This window comes from Carettochelys insculpta, chromosome 8 (genome assembly GCF_033958435.1).
Source record: "Carettochelys insculpta isolate YL-2023 chromosome 8, ASM3395843v1, whole genome shotgun sequence".
NCBI classification, from domain to species: Eukaryota; Metazoa; Chordata; order Testudines; family Carettochelyidae; genus Carettochelys; species Carettochelys insculpta.
Genome location: NC_134144.1, coordinates 20,143,292 through 20,160,335, shown reverse-complemented (window position 1 = coordinate 20,160,335; position 17,044 = coordinate 20,143,292). Strand labels below are relative to the sequence as shown.

General features: G+C 46.0%; 1 protein-coding gene across 3 annotated transcripts in view; it reads left to right on the top strand.

The window, feature by feature from the left end:
• Window positions 1-7,922: 7,922 nt before the first annotated feature.
• MYO1B (myosin IB) overlaps window positions 7,923-17,044 on the top strand; it is a 198,864-nt gene continuing 189,742 nt past the window's right edge. For all 3 annotated transcript variants that reach the window (XM_075000691.1, XM_075000690.1, XM_075000689.1), the window contains exon 1: window positions 7,923-7,975. The gene's annotated coding sequence lies outside the window, so the exon portion shown is untranslated. The remainder of the gene's footprint in view (window positions 7,976-17,044) is intronic.

The window sequence follows — 17,044 nt, the reverse complement described above, 5'->3', positions numbered from 1 at the left end:
TTAATTATTCTGTGGTCTCTTTATGCCGACATAAGGCTCCACCCCAAGTATTACCAGGTCTACACTAAGAAAATAAGTTGATTTCAGATACACAATTCTACCTACGGCAGTTGTGTAGCTATAATCTACTGATCTGAAATTGATTTACCTGGCTGTCCTCACTAAGAAAGGTTGATAGGATAGTTTCTCCTGTAGACCTCCCTTATTCCTCTTGAGACTTGAGGCTGATTGCACAAAATTGCACCCCAAAACTTCAGCTTCAAAGAGGCCTAAGGGCTGAGGGCATGTTTGGAGCATTTTGCAGGACCAGGTAAGTGTGATGGTAGGAGGTGTGATTATTCATCCCTATACACACTACCACAGGTCCCAGATGGGGTTGGAGTGAGGGTGGAATGTACAAAAAGAAGCTGCTGGACACAGGAGGAGAAAGCTACCTTCTCTCCGTTTCTGTACAATATTAACACCAGTGCAGGAATGAGTTTCCCATTAGGTGACTTTTTTCTTTCCTTCTCTGTGGGTTTGGATGCCAAGCTACCTTTTCCAGGCCTTGAACACTGGCAGAGGAGAAAAATAACATCAATTAAAGACACATTGCTGCTCTCAGAAAAAGACCCTATTTGGCCAAAAAAGGAGACTTTCTTGCAAAATGGAAACTTTGCAGTGTTTTGACAGGTGGGAACACAAACCCTGTGTAAGATCCCCTGTTGGAGGAGGGAGATAATCCTAGCTCAGGGCTGGATTAGCTGGTGCAGTACAGAACTCATTTTAAGAAAATTCCCAGGTTTTGGCTGCACAGAATCACTTTTTGTTCCTTTTGATCTAAAAAAGGCTTAATGCTCTACAAGTGAGCATAAAAAGATGACCTGCATGCACGAGATCCCTGCTCCCACCTGCTTTCCCTGATTTCAGCAGCTGGACCACCAGCATCTCTGAGGAGAATCGCACAACTCTGTGCAGATGCAGCCCAGGTGTGAACACCTTACACATTTTCCAGGAAGAAAAAGCTAGAAATTCTTATCACTTACATAGTGATGCTTAATCTTGGATCAAGATTCCCTGAAGACTTATTATATGCATTGCTTTTAAAAAATGAATACTGTATTTCCATAACCTTTCAGTACACATTCAAATCCTCTAATTTAGAATATATTTTTTTACTTGCAACATTCCATGAATGTACAGAATTTCCTGATCAAATGCTGGAAAATAGAATAAATCTAGTTTTATAGCTAAAATGTGGGATTGCAATTAAGGACACTTAAATTCTACTTGTAGCTCCAGAACACCCTCACTGTGTTACTTCCAACACATCACTTGACTGCTACTGTTTCAGTTTTCTCATTTACTAAACACGAACATTACTTTATAAGTTAATGTGAGGCTAAATTCGGTAACATTTGGAAAGCACAGGTCTATAAAAGGGCAATAATTAATTACAATTGATGATAATTAATTATAAATAAGACAATAACTCACTTTTATCCTTGATATAAAGGCTTGAGACACAAGAGGTTTGGCTTATTCTTAGACTCTTCCTTAACTAGAACAGTTTCTACATTAGGTAGTAATGTCAGTTGCAAATAAAAATTCTGGGGTTTAGAAATAGTGATTTGATTGTTTTGTTAAGATGTTTAATTTGGAAGCACGTCTAAAACACTTCCAAAATATAAAGTTCTCCTTCATATAAGCACGGCTAGTTAGCTTATTCCCGAACTTTGGACAGGCTTCAAACTGGTCTAATATCCTTCTCCATTACACAGACAGACCTTCAATTTGATATCATAATTCACAGTTGTTCTCTTTCTGCTGTAGGAAGTGGCTGATTTAGCCTTTCCTTTTCTCCCTTTTCAGTAAGATTGGCCAAACTATATTTTTAGGAATTAATAAGTATGCTTCCATTTGGTCTAATGTTGTCAGAGGCAAATCTGAGGAATATTAATGTCTAACATTTGTTAGGCCTAACAATAAAATCATAAGGAAGGACTCCAGTTTTCCACACTATTGTATTTACAGTAACAGCAACAGCTATGTTTATAGTTATTTGTATTTGGCTACATCTACACCTCAAGTTAAATTCTAATTTAAGGCAGTTGGCTCGATATTACCATGTGACTGTCTTCACTGTAAATACCATTAGCTCGATTTAGGGAGCACTAATACCGATATCATAATATCATTGGTACCTGCTGAGTGTAGCGTCACGCTCGGATTCAGAAGTTCAAATAAAGGCCAGTGTGGAAGCATCACATCTTAAAATTGAATTTGTTAGCCTCCAGCGGTGTCCCATATGTTACCCACAATGCCCCACAGTGCTCCGCTCTGTCCACTGCTTTCCTGGTGTGCAGGAATTAGGTAACAAGAAGAATGTGAATTTCCAATTAGGACCAGGAAGCCTGTGGCTGTGGGGTCATGTTTGGATGAGAGCCTGAGAAATGTCTTTCTTTGTTTGCTATTAGCGCTGTGAGCGCATCGACCCATTACAAATAGCGCCAAAATGGAATTGCTGGTTCTGTCTCTTCACTTGGTCTTTTTTTCTCTGCTGCCTGGCGCCAGCCACTGCCCTGCCACGCCACATGGCAGCAAGGCTGTGCTGGGGTTTGTGCTTGTATAAGAGTCTGAAAAACTTCTCAGCAGTTTACATTTGTGTGCGCATCACACAGTTGGGGTCTTTCCAGGATGTGCACAAGGGGGCTGTTACCACAATTAGATGGCAGGCAGAACAATTAAACCGTTCCTTAGTAAGAGTCAGGGTACATAAAGGCTTGGCACTAAGCCACTTTGTGTACATGTTGATGCTCAATGTACTTGCAGAAAACATCCAGTGAGTGGCATTCTGGTGCCCACTCTTTTCAGGTGATCTAGTGCTAGTCAGGGGAAGTAGAAGAAAATTTAGCGAGATACACAGGTTAGCACTTGAAAGAAGTGGTATGAAAATAAGTGAATAGAAAACCAACAAAACCATATAAGCTGTGTGTACACATGCACGCTACTTCGAAGTAGCGGCACTAACTTCAAAATAGCGCCCGTCACGGCTACACATGTTGGGCTCTATTTCGATGTTAACATCGACGTTAGGTGGCAAGACGTCGAAGCCGCTAACCCCATGAGGGGATGGGAATAGTGCCCTACTTCGACGTTCAACGTCGAAGTAGGGACCGTGTAGTCATTGCGCGTCCCGCAACTTCGAAATAGCGGGGTCTGCCATGGCGGCCATCAGCTGAGGGGTTGAGAGACGCTCTCTCTCCAGCCCCTGCGGGGCTCTATGGTCACCGTGTGCAGCAGCCCTTAGCCCAGGGCTTCTGGCTGCTGCTGCTGCAGCTGGGGAGCCATGCTGCATGCACAGGGTCTGCAACCAGTTGTCGGCTCTGTGTATCTTGTGTTGTTTAGTGCAACTGTGTCTGGGAGGGGCCCTTTGGGGGAGCGGCTTGCTGTTGAGTCCGCCCTGTGACCCTGTCTACAGCTGTGCCTGGCACCCTTATTTCAATGTGTGCTACTTTGGTGTGTAGACGTTCCCTCGCAGCGCCTATTTCGATGTGGTGCTGTGCAACGTCGATGTTGAACATCGACATTGCCAGCCCTGGAGGACGTGTAGACGTTATTCATCGAAATAGCCTATTTCGATGTCGCCACATCAAAATAGGCTACTTCGATGTAGGCTTCAAGTGTAGACGTAGCCATAGTCTGTAGATTACCGGGTAAATTGCAGGAAGCTAATGGGACACTGGGTCTGGTTCTAGTGTGGATGTTTGACAGTACAATGATGAACTCATTGATCTTATTAGCAAAACAGGAAAGGCATGGAGTAAATGGAGAGAGATGAGCAGAGCCATTTGCTCTAGATGAGTGCCTATCAAATTGAAAGGCAAGGTCTACAGGGCAGTAAATAGGCCTGTACTTTTATAGGACACTGAATGCTGGATACTGAGTAAGATACAGGAGCCATTTCTGAATGAAGTTTAGAACATCAAACTTAAAATTGAAGTACATTGAAAAAGTTCATTGTGTGGAGTGTAGTAGTATGGGAGAGGAAAGGTATTCTAACATGCACAGATTTTTAAATATACTCATGTCTCTCTTCACCTCCTGACTCTGCTGGTGTTGAAACTACAGCTGATATGACATCTTTCCAGCGAGGTGTGAGACAGGATTTCTATAGCAGGCTCACTAGAAGCTCATGCTTCACTTCAATGTGTCTGTAATCCACTCTGTCTTCACCATATCTAACTGAGACTGGGTAATCATGAAACTGAAACTGGCATATTTAAAACTGTCCCACACAGGAGATAGTTGAGTCGTTCATCTCCTTTTAACGACCTCAGATGGCAGGTGGCATGTTCTAGGTCTAACTAGAAAATACAGATAACAAGCGGTCCTGTAGCACCTTAAAGACTAATATAATACATTTATTAGGTAATGAACTTTCGTGGGTAAGACCCACTTTTTCATATTATTAATTATGAACCTGATTATTAATCTGAAGAAGTGGGTCTTACCCATAAAAGCTCATTACCTAATAAATGTGTTAGTCTTTAAGGTGCTACAGGACTGCGTATTATATTTGTGAAGTTACAGACTAACATGCCTACCCTTCTGAGACTAGAAAATACGGTCTGCTTTGCCTTTCCCTCTGGTTGTTCACTGCAGTTAGTGAATTACTTCTGGCTAATGGAAATTGGTAGAGAATGAGCCCCACACCCATTCACTTCCTTCTGCAAGGCTTTAGACAACATTTCTTTTATACAGCTGTTCAACACATTCCCTATATTTTGCATATTATTTGGTTAGACGTAAGAGCTTAACTGTATTGCTACAATAAGAGACCAGTGCTAATCTATTAATCATTGTTTATGAAAGGGCATCTTATGTATGAAACTTTGTTTTGGAGTATTCTTCCAGGCAGTCTTGAGTGGGTGCAATACTTGGGCCTAAAAACTATAAGTTGGTCTATGTATTGCAAGAGTTATTCTGGGGCTGAAGCTGAGGATAAATTTATATTTAACTTCCCAAACCACAAGACCTGAAGTGGATGTGGCCATTTCTCCAGTCTCAAGTCTGGAGTAGCCACTCCGGGAGTCTTCTGCCAACATTCCTGTTGGTCTTGTTCCATGGGGAAGAAGGTATGTGTCAGCAGAGGGGTTTTTCATGACATTTGTCCCCGTGTGGACAGGCCAAATGTCAGGAAAGCCTCTCCTGATAGAACTGTTAGCAGGAAATATGCAAATGCATAGCACAATTTGCTATCTTTTGCTGACAATTCTCTACAGTCTAGACATAGCCTCAGTGTCAGAATAAAGTGGAATTGAGCACAAATGAGTTCAGTGGCTGTTGCCCCTGGGTAAAAGACTGCAGGAACGAGGCCTTGTTTTGGAATAAATGGACTGTTGTGCTGAGCACTGGGACCCACTACTGTTTCAATGCCTGTACAGTGCAGTCCCTACTTTTTAGAAACTTCACCTGCCATCATTGCTGTCTTAGTATAAAGCAGCGTTTCCCAACCTATGGGTTAGGACCTAAACATGGGTCGTGATTACATTCAAAAGGGTCATGGGTTGGGCTGGGCAGCTCCATAGGTGGCTATTAAGAAGCCATTCACACTCCTGAAGTGGTTCTCAACTTCTTAATTGGATTAACAGCTGTCAGGCAGTTAAGCCAATCAATTACATTGAGAACCATTTCAGCTTCAGGGAAGATAACTGCATACCTGAGGAGCAGCACCCAGCTCAGGTAACAGAGTGGAAGCCCTGCTAGTCTATACACTATCAAAACAAAAAGCAGTCAAGTAGCACTTTAAAGACTAGCAAAATGGTTTATTAGGTGAGCTTTCATGGGACAGACCCACTTCTTCAGACCATAGCCAGACCAGAACAGACTCAATATTTAAGGCACAGAGAACCAAAAACAGTCAGCAAGGAGGACAAATCAGAAAAAGACGATCAAGGTGAGCAAATCAGAGAGTGGAGGGGTGGGGGGGAAGGTCAAGAATTAGATTGAGCCAAGTATGCAGATAAGCCCCTATAGTGACTCAGAAAGTTCCCATCACGATTTAAACCATGTGTTAATGTGCCGAATTTGAATATATATAAAAAGATATAAAAAACAGAAAAGGAATTATCACACCGTTTTGGAAAGAGAAACATCTGAGCTGGCATTTATATTCAAATTCGGCACATTAACACATGGTTTAAATCGTGATGGGAACTTTCTGAGTCACTATAGGGGCTCGTCTGCATACTTGGCTCAATCTAATTCTTGATCTTCCCCCCCACCCCTCCACTCTCTGATTTGCTCACCTTGATCGTCTTTTTCTGATTTGTCTTCCTTGCTGACTGTTTTTGGTTCTCCGCGCCTTAAATATTGAGTCTGTTCTGGTCTGGCTATGGTCTGAAGAAGTGGGTCTGTCCCACCAGCTCAGGTAAGGTGAGGGCCTGAGGCTGAGAGGGAGGGCAGAGCTGACCCTAGCAGGGTTCCTGCAGCTGGTGCTGCCCCTGAGGCTCTGTGCCCCAGCTGGCCTCCAGCTGTAGGGGTTGGGGTTCCCCCCCAACACCTGGGTGGCTGGCACAGTCAGCCAGAGCACCATGCTCCAGCTGGCTTCTGGCTGTGGTGGTCTCTGTACCTCCCCAGCTCTCCCTTAGCCTGTGAGTGACTCCACTAGCCCCCTGCAGCCCCTGACTGTGACTCCCTTAGCCCCCTTCTGCCTCTGAGTGGCTCCTAGCTGCTCCATGTGACTCCCATAGCCCCCTCAAGCCCTGATTCTGGGGTTTAAGCTGGGAGGAGCAGCTTGGGGAGAAGCGTCTTTGCACCACCACACCTCTGATTTACTATAGTAAATGTAGTGTTAATGTTTTATTATATCTCCCCTTTTCTATGAAATAACTATTATGAATATATAAACATGAGGGGACATAATTTTATATTCTTGCCTCAGGTGCAAAATTAGCTAGTTATGCCTCTGCCTTCCTTCCCTCTGCCACCATTTGTGAATTGCCTTGGGTCACCAAGTTCTCCTGAATTGTCAGAATGGGTCCCCCTCTGGAAAAGGTTGAGAACTGCTGGTATGTAGGAATCAGATGCAGGGACGATTTTCCTGCTCCTTCAGGTGGCAGAATCTAGTATGGCATTGGTTGACGACTGGTCACTAGAGGTAAACCTAACCCTGCTATGGTGTCCTGCCCTGGACGCTGCTTGAGGATAACACCTAGCAACCAGAAGTCCAGTGGCACCTTATAGACTAAGAGATATTTTGGAGCATAAGTTTTCATGGGCAATGACCGGCTTCATCAGATGAAGCAGGTCTTTGGCCACGAAAGCTCATGCCCCAAAATATCTGTTAGTCTATAAGGTGCCACAGGACTTCTTGTTGTTTCTGGAGCCCCCGCCGGGCTCGGCTCCCCGCAGGGGACACCCGGGAGAGGCAGGGTCTGGGTCTCAGCCCGGCCCACCCCCGCTGCGTGCAGGCAGTACTGTACATTGGTACAAGGGGGAGCTGGGCGCGCGATGCCCGCCCTGCTCCTCTGGGGCAGCTCGACTCCGGGAGGCGGCTGCGCTGAGAAGCGCCCCTCGCTGCCGCAGCCTGGCCCGTGGCTCCCCAGGCGAGCTCCCCTCCCCCCCCACTGCCCGCCGCCGCCGCCGCCCCTCCTCCTTCTCAGCCGCAGGGCAGGTGGCGAGCCGGCGGCAGCCGCTCTGAGCGGGAGGCCGGCGGAGGTCCCCGGCGGCGGGCGGCTCCGGGCGCCGCAGGTCTGCGACCGCCCAGCTCGCGGGGCGGGGTTCGCCCGCCGGGGGGCGCTGCGAGCCACGGCCGGGCGGTGGTTTGAAGGTGCCGGGAGCGTCCCGGCCCGTTCCCAATCCCGGCCGCCCGCCCCGCCCCGCGGGCGGGGGAGGGGCGTGGCCGGCGGCCCATTCAGCGGCAGGGGCAGAGCCCGAGCGCTGTTGCCGCGCCGGCTGCGGGAGGCACGGAGCTGACTCGCGGAGGAGCGAGGTAGGGTGCACCCCCCTCCCGGCTGGGAGCGGGGCAAGGGGCGCGGCTAGGGTCGGGCGGGAGCGGTGAGTGGGATGGGGGCTGGGCACGGGGCGGGCGGGAGCGGTGAGTGGGATGGGGCTGGGGCTGGGGCTGGGGCTGGGGCTGGGGGGCGGGCGGGAGCGGTGATTGGGATGGGGGCTGGGCACGGGGCGGGATGGGGATGGGGATGGGGCTGGGGTGGGGGGGGCGGGAGCGGTGATTGGGATGGGGGCTGGGCACGGGGCGGGATGGGGCTGGGGCTGGGGCAGGGGGTGGGGGTCGGGCGGGAGCTGTGAGTGGGATGGGGGCTGGGCACGGGGCGGGATGGGGCTGGGGTAGTGGTGGGGGTCGGGCGGGAGCGGTGATTGGGATGGGGGCTGGGCACGGGGCGGGATGGGGCTGGGGCAGGGGGTGGGGGTCGGGCGGGAGCTGTGAGTGGGGCGGGGGCTGCGGTAGGTGGGGGCGGGGTGGGAGGGGACGGGCGGGAAGGGGCAGAGCTGGCTTTAGGTTTGGGCAGCGGGGTCAGAGGCCGAGGCCCCAGCGGGTGGGCGGGCCGGGGCGGGGCGGGTCTCCATCCCCCGCGGCGGGGTAGCGCCGCCCCCACCCGTTGCCCCTTCTTGGACCGGGCTTTGTGCGGCTCCTGGGAGGGGACGCGCCGGAGGGCAGAGCTGGGCTGGCGGGCAGAGCGGTGTTACTGTAGGGAAAGGGGCTCGCGTGCGCCCCGTCCCTTGTTTCCCGCAGGGCCGGGCCGGGCTACGCTGGGACCGGGACCGGACTGGGACCCGGCGGAGGCGGAACCCGATTTCTCCAGCGCCTGGGATGCCTGGGGTGTGTGCGGGGGAGGCGGGGCTGCGAGGTGCAACTCGCGTTTGCCGCAAGCGCTGCGGGTTTTCAGCGCCCTTGGGTGTTTGCTCCTTTGTGAAGAATGTGGCCGAATATTTACTGTCGCAACAAGTTACCGAATCGTTGCCATGTTATTGTGCCACAGTCTGGCTGAGAGCCAATCCCACCTGGTGCCGACGTAGCGAACTGCTTTGTCGGCTCTGTGTCCTGCAAGGAAAGGGAAGGGGCAGATATGTTTCTGGGGTCTTGGGCTGGATGGGTGGGCACAGCTGTTTTTTTTTGTTTTTTTTTAACTGTATCCAGAGCGTTAACTTCAGCCATAACTCGAGAGCAAAAAACCTGCTCCAAGGAATGTCTGGGAAGAGCCAGTAAAGAACACTAGATTACTAAGTGCATGAATCACAGTCAGTAACATTGCACTGGAAATCCCTTTCAGGAGTGGCTCCTTCAAATAAAAGCATTTTCTTTGAAATGATCTGGCTCTAATAGTTTGCAAGTCATAGAGGGTTATAGATTTCTAGGAAATTGCACTGAACCCTCAACTCTGGTGTCCATAAGCCTGAAGATGCTCCACATTTAAAAAAAAATAATCAGTGTGTGTGCATTTTACTGGAAAGATTCCTACATCTGCATTTTGTTTTTTAAAGCAGCTATCTGGTGTGGAAAGCTTCATTTATTTCAAATGGATGGTTTAGATTAATGTTCATACAGATATATTTGTGAAGGAGGATTATGGGAGGAGATTGCCTCCTCTCCTAAAGATGATTTGTACTTGGAATTTTAAATTCCATCCCAAAATAATGACAATTATTTGGGAAGGGCTTTCCCAATTTATGTAGAGAATGTAATTTAGGTGTAACATGAATAAGCAGGCTGGGTACTGTGTTAATTGACAGTCCATAGTAAGTTGTGATATACCAGGATGCACTGTTGTACATCTCCTTAAAAACCACAAGCGTAACAGAGCATAGTATTCCTTCCTTCCTAAGTGAATAGGATTCCTCTCCTCAGAAACAATGGTTACTCCTAGCAGAGCATTCTTTTCCTTGGGAAAACACTGTTGTAATGACTACTAGCTTGGAAAATGCACAGGTACTGCATTAAAGATTCGTTCCTTGTCACACGCTTATTATGCTAAAATTAGTTTTTTAGATATGTACACACATGTGCCTGAACAGCATGCTAGGTATACCACTGTGTGGATAAGGCATGGTCGTTGCTCCAAAGAGCTTGTGGAATATTACATAAAATAAGCTAACAGATCTTGAAGTATATGTATTGGAAATGAAGGGTGGTTTGAAATAAGGCTTGGTTAGAAATTACCCCTGGCAAACATCATAGGTTCAATGAAATGCCTGACTGCAGTTTTTGTGTTGTCATGACTTTACCATATCCTGCTTATTCTATTGTTGTGAAGTAAGGGTGGCAACAGGCTGCCCATCCTTCCCTGAATGAATCATCACTTTGTCAAGCTCTGTATCAAAGAGAAAGCCTTCTCCATGTTTTGTCAAGAGGCAAAAATAATCTGACACACTTGATAAATTGGACTTCTGTTGGCCAATTTTAAGTGTACGAAAACTTAATAAAAATTCTCTGCTTTTATTTCCAGTTCTCTCTAATCTTCTGATTTATAAAAATGTGACTTTGTAATAATGTTTTTCTATGCAGCACACGTTTTTTGGCTTAATTCTGTAGTAAAACTTACTGTTTGTACCATCACAGTTGTTACTATACCAATATACAATAGTAAAAATTCAAGTCAGAATTTGCCATCAGTTACTGCACTATAGTATCTTAGAGAACCACACTTTGCCTCATACTTTGAAGAGTAGACGTCACTGGAAACTGTATGTTAAATGTTGATGTGTATTTGATATTTAATGACCTTTTCTCTGTATGGCTGCTACAAACAGGATTATGACTTTTCCGCAGAACTAAGATTATGAAGGTACTCTTATTAAAAGTATGTTCAAGAAGAAGAACAGGGATTCACTCCTTTAAGATCTTAACTTTTTAATCACCTTAACTTACCTAACATTAAGTTGTGATATATCAGGATGCACATTTGAGCCCCACTTCCAATCTCAATTGTCCTGGGGAAATAGGGATGAGAGAAGAGAGGACAGAACATGGATTTAAGGTGGTTGAGTTCAGCTGTTTAATGTAAAGCAAAATCATTTTAGGAGAGTGTGAGAGAGAGAGAAATATATAAATAAAAAAAAATCTGGACCTTGTGCTTGTGTAGGAGGATGAGAGAAGAGAGGCAGCAATTGAGAAGAGGAAGCGGGGGAGAGACATTGGAAACCTCAGTAAAACCATTAACTTTTCCCACTGCATACCCTTAAAGGGCTGCTGGCAATGTACAGGAGATGTCAGGGGTCTTCTTTCAGTCCTCTGAGATCATCAAATTTCTGCGCTCTGGGAACAGAAATTCTGCACGCTGGATTCTGATCTCATCTTTCCCCAGTAGCAGTTATAGCAGAAGTGGGGCAGCTTGGGAATCAGTGAGGAAAGCGGAAGAAAGGGAAAAAAGGAACATAGTCTGCAGGACAGCTTTGTGTAACTGTAGAACAGGCTGGGTGGTATTAGCACATTTACCATTTCACACTATGCATGGTGACAGATAGAAAAATGCTTACACACTGGGGAAGATAAACCAGTTTGGCAGTAGAGCACTGATCTTCCTTATGGCAGTTCAAATGCCAAATTGTCCTACCAACATTGCCTTGTTTTCAAGTCTTCCTTTTTATTAAGTTAACTAAGAACAAATTTAAATGCAAAACAGCAGTTTACTCACTTGTGTTTTAAGAGTTTGGGAATTACCTGTGCTATAAAAGGTGACAGGACGCGCAAAAGCTTTACTACTTCTTTATGGGCATGGACTTTTGCTATTTCACTCCATCCACTTTTTAAATTATCAGCTGCTTGATTCTTCTCCCTCTTTGCTGATGGACAGTGGTACAATAGGGCTTGTCTTCATTACAAGCTGAATTGACAGGGATTGCAATTGATCCAACTGGGGCTGATTTTATTGAGTCTGGATGCAATAAATTGACCACTAATCGCTCTCCTGTCAAAGCCAGTATTCCATTTCAATGAGAAGTGTAAGGGGAGAGCGTCTCCTGTTGATGTACTGCAGCAGAGACTGTCCAGTAGGTAGATCTAAATACATGGACTTCAGCTACACTGTTCATGTGGCTGAAGTTGTGTAACTTAGACACCCCATCTCTCAGTGAAGCCCTGCCTTTAGTAGGGTCACAATAGTGATGTTCCAGCTGAGAAGGCTGTAACTGATCTGCAGCTTCACTTCTTTAAATGAAGACCTGACATTTCTAATGTAAAGCTCAGGCACAAACTGTTTTCTTAAATTTCAAGACACTTTATCATAAAAGTAAATGACCATAGTTGTTAATTTGTGCTTCATTGTTTCTAGAAACAGAAGCTCAGAGGTATGGATTTTACTCTTGAACTGATACTCACGGCAATAGGCTCGATAAGTCCTTTCCACAGTCCAAATCCACAGGTGTTATGGAGAGCATTAGGATGCCTGCCAGCGTGTAATCCCTGAAGTGTGCTTCAAGCTCCCATCTTTTGCTTCCAGTCTGCCTATGAAATTGAAAATGCACCCTTGTTCTGGCTTCTGGATTGTTTTTTTCCTCCATCATAGGTTGCATGTAGGTTACATATTAAACCTATCTTCTAGCCTCCTTATTATCTGTAGGCAGATGTGCATGGTTTTTTTTTTTGGGGGGGAGGGGAAAGCTGTGCTCTTCTATTCCTGTGGGTCTTCAAAGTTTTCTTGGGTGGATCTAACAGGGTCTTCTTTCAGCTTCCATGAGCTCCTGCCACTGCCTTCATTCCCCCATTCTTAGGATTCTCACGATCAGCTGAGATGCTTGTGCAAGTCAATCACCATTTCTGCAATCTTATTTATTAAAAGAATGAAGTTCAACTAAACAGCTGTCTAGTAATCCCTCCCTTATAGTAAGGGGCACCCCTCCTGGGCTACCAGTTCTATCGGCCTGCAGTCACAGAGCACACTTTAACAAGTGTCAACTCCTTTTCAACCTCTGTCTTTACTATCTTGTTCAGGTTAGTGCTGTGAACCTCCTCATTTCCATTTAAGACTCCCCTAGCAAGGATTTTTTGCTCCAGGCCTCCCTGCAGAGGGCTTTCGCTAATGTGCAGCCCCCTTTATAGCCTCCTCTGACTTTGGATCTCCTACAGTTCTGCCTGCCTTGTAATCAACTAAGGGATGTGTGTCCCAGAGTTCAAGTTGCAAATGGAGTCTGGAATTCTGCATTGCAAAGAAATACACTCTCTTAGTAGGAACACTGAGCTGGATTCAGCTGGCACGGGCCAGGTGTAGGTGTCTATTTGCATGTAGACATACCCAGGAAATACCCTATGCAGAATATTGGCACAGAATGCTTGTTCACCTGAGCCAGCAGCTAACCCACACCTATTGTTAGCAGGCAGAAAGCCAGATAATAGGTGGGGCAGAGTCCAATTCCCTTTAAAAGGGTCAGCCCAAGATTTGACAGTAGGCAGACAGTAGCACTTCCTTGGAAAATTCCACATCTTCTACTGATTTCCCAAGAAGTAGAGTAGTAATTACAAGATTCTTGCCACTTCCAAGCTTTGAAGGGCAGCTGTGAAGTTGACCAGTTTAGCTCCACTATTGCCTGGAAGTGTTTTCAGACACAGGAAGGCGAGTTTATTGAGTGAAAGTTTGTGAATGTATTTAAAGCACAGGTTTAAGAGTGGGGTTGAGAGGTCATCTGGGGACAGATTTTTGGGTTGGAGTGAGGGTTGCTACACACTTTACGTTATGTTCACGTGATGCTGGAGCCCAGGGCATTGATTACATGCTTTTATTCCCATTACACTGTGTAACTTGAGGGAGTGACCCAGATATACAATGAGCCCACATTGTCCAGGATACACGTTGTACCCCTGAACTGGCTAGTGAGGGAAAATAAATAAATTCTGGTGGATGGTGGGAGGGAAATGGGGGAGTTACCACAGGTGGTTTGCTGAAATGCCCAGAGTATAAAGGGGAATGTAGTGCCCTGGATTTAGGTGAATGGTTGTTTGTAGTAACCCAGCCTATGTTTGTTAGTGAGGGGCTTTCCCCAAAGAGTAGGCATACTGATTTTAGTAACTCAGGCTCTGCTATTAGGATGAATGTGTGCCACACCAGTTAAACATCCAAATGTGCCTCAGACCTAACCTTTACGCCCACAAGGAGAATAAACATAATTTTCTTGTAGCTGAGGGTATAAATCCCGCAGAAACTGGTTCCCTGTGTCTCCCCTTCTTATCAGGGAGAGTTCGAGAGATGTGTTGGTGATCATGCTAGTAACTGTGTATAGGTAAAGAAAAGCATTACTTCATTCTAACAGTCTGCCAAAGGATGGCTATGCTTGGAAACATCTGACAGAAGATACTTCTAAAGGAAAAACAAAACAAACAAAACAAAAAAAATCTAAAATACAAGCCTGGTCTAGACAGAGCAGGAAAGACAGACTTGGAAATAGTATGCAGAAGGAAGGATGGAGTGCTCTCTGTTCTAATGAAAAACTTGAAAGGAAATTAACGATTCTGCACTTGAGAATGAAAGCAATGAACATATGGGGTTTAAAGCTAGGCACGCAGACAGAAAATTCAGTAAACAAGCTGAAGGACGAAGATAAAGAGCCTGTATATCCAGAACTGGCCAGCAGTTTAAAAAAAAAAGATGTTTAGAGTGTCAAACTGACCCACAGTTTATAGTATGCTGCCTTTGACTGATTTAGTGTAGGTGTGTTGCTTATTTTTGTTCCTAAACGTCTTTATAATCTTTGCCTCTCCCCAGCACAGAATGTTGCTGCAGTGAATATAGATAGCATTTCTATGTGGTTGAGCAAGAGGACCAGATGCAGGTAAAGAGTGGGTGTGGTAAAGGGACACTTTATTGTGTGTGTGATGGGAGGAAGAAAGGGAAGATGAGGGTTTGAGAAGCTTGGCAGTAGGGAGGGAGCAGTGGGAGTGGGGGATGATACAACAGTGTTGAAACAATTGAACACAAATGTTTCAGTATTTGAACGACAGATAAGCAGAGGTGCATAACTTTTTTTCATTTTCATCAGTAGAAAGCTGCTGTTTTTAATTGCTTGTGAAAGGTGCCAGTTCTACAGTGCTGGATTGTGTTAATCCATTTACAGCACAGTCTGGAACCGTGCAAGCTTCCATTCCACCACAGCTCTGGAAAATCTGTCCCCTTTTCCCTCTCCTTATTTTCACTCCTGTACTTTTCCTTTCTCTGCCACTTATGCCTTCTGCGGTGGCACTGACAATTATTCACAGGGAAGATTCAACTGGAGTAATCACTGTAATAAGAAAACATTTTTATCAGATTAATAGGAAGAGGTTAAGGGTGGAAAAAAACTGGCCAGGTTTTGTGCCTTTCTTGTTTGGAATCCGTGTGTTATTTCATCCCCAGCATGGGAACATAAGTACAGGCTACTGGTTGTATTTTTAAAAGCAGCAACCCTAAAGTAACCAGTGACTGCAGGAAACTGAGAGGTTAGACTATGCTGATACTGTATTTAGATGATCCTGCCAACTACTAACCTGAAAACTAAAAGCAAGATGTGGACACCTGTGTGTGATATTGTGCCCAAATGGCCTCTGAAAAAAAATCTGAGCAAAGCAGAAGAAATTGAGTCAGTACTTTAATTCACTTGTGTTGAAACTGGTTCCTAGAGCCAGAGTGGGGTTGGAGCCATTGGCCTGTAGATAAATCAGTCGGGGCTGCACAAGTGAGGTATGGGGTCTAGGGAGAAGGGAGGGTGCCTGAGCAGGCTGTGGGTGGTGGGTCTGGTCAGGAGAGGGGCACAGTGAACTGTGCATTTGGGTGGAGGGGGTATAGGAGAGGGGTGGGGATCTGGGGGATGCAGGAGGAAGCTGGAAATGTGGGAGGAAGGGTGCAGCAGGGTTTGGTGTGTGGAGTCTGGAAGGGGTCAGGGTGGAGGATGAGGGATCTTGGAGGGGGCAGGAGCAGGGTGTGGGAGGGAGGTACAGGAAGGGGGTGGGAATGTGGGGGTTTGCATTGGAGGGGCGCAGTAGCAGTCAAGGGGTGCAAAGTCTGGGTAACTGGGGTGTGGTTTACCTGCTCCCCCCACTGAATGCACATCCCTCTGCTCCCAGATATCACCCTCTGCTGCTCTGACCAAACAGGCTGTTGAGGCTGCCATTGCTGCTCTCCCCTTTTCCCTAGCAGGGGGAACAGTGGCAGACTGTGGATCCAGAACCTGGCTTGTCTGATCTGGCCCATGCATGGCTCCAGGCTCCAAACCCTCCACCTTACTGTGGGCTGGATTCGATGAAGGGGAGCCCCGAGCTTTGGGATCTGGATCCAGACAAGTGGCAAGATAGTTGCAGACTGTGGTTCCCTGTTCCTGTCTTAGAGTTAGAGCTTAATACAGCCTCTAGATCATTGAATAAGGAGTCACTGGATGCCACAGTTAGAGGAAACTAGTTCTGCTGCTGTTAGGTAAATCAGGCTGCTATGAAATTGACAATAATCTGGCCAATTTCCCTCTTTCTGTAGCTTTGCAAAAGAGTAAGCAGAACAGACAGGCAGTGAGGGCACTTTGGAAGAACTGAGGCTGGGGGATGAAAAGGCTGCTTGAGGCATCCTCTTCTCCCATTTTTAGGCCAGACAGGTATTTAGTGTAGAACGTTGAACACCTGGAAGACAGGCTGTTAAGAAAACAGACTAGTTTTTATTACTGCTGGTTGTATATTACAGTACAGAGGGGGCAAGCCCTTTTAACAAGCTACCTTAATCTTTCAAACTGCTCTTAAATGTAATGTTAATTTTTGATTTCATACCTGATTCAAAGGTTAGGTTTGCATAAGTATTGAAGAATAGGTTGTGCATACCAAGTCAGAAAGATCTCTCAGAAGCTGCCAAAACCCTCTTGGTTTAGGGAGAGGAGCAAAAAGTGAAGACTCAGGGTGGATAGATTTAAATCAAGATGATATAAAATATTCTCCAAAAATAATTGATTTAAATGAAGTTACCAAAAAAGTGAAGACTGTGCTTAGAGTGCACTTAATTTTAGAGTAAGCCCCACTGAATTCACTGACACTTCTGGTTTTTTTTTTGAGAAAACAAGTGTAGAATGGGGATTCCTTGGAAAAGATGAGTTATGCTGA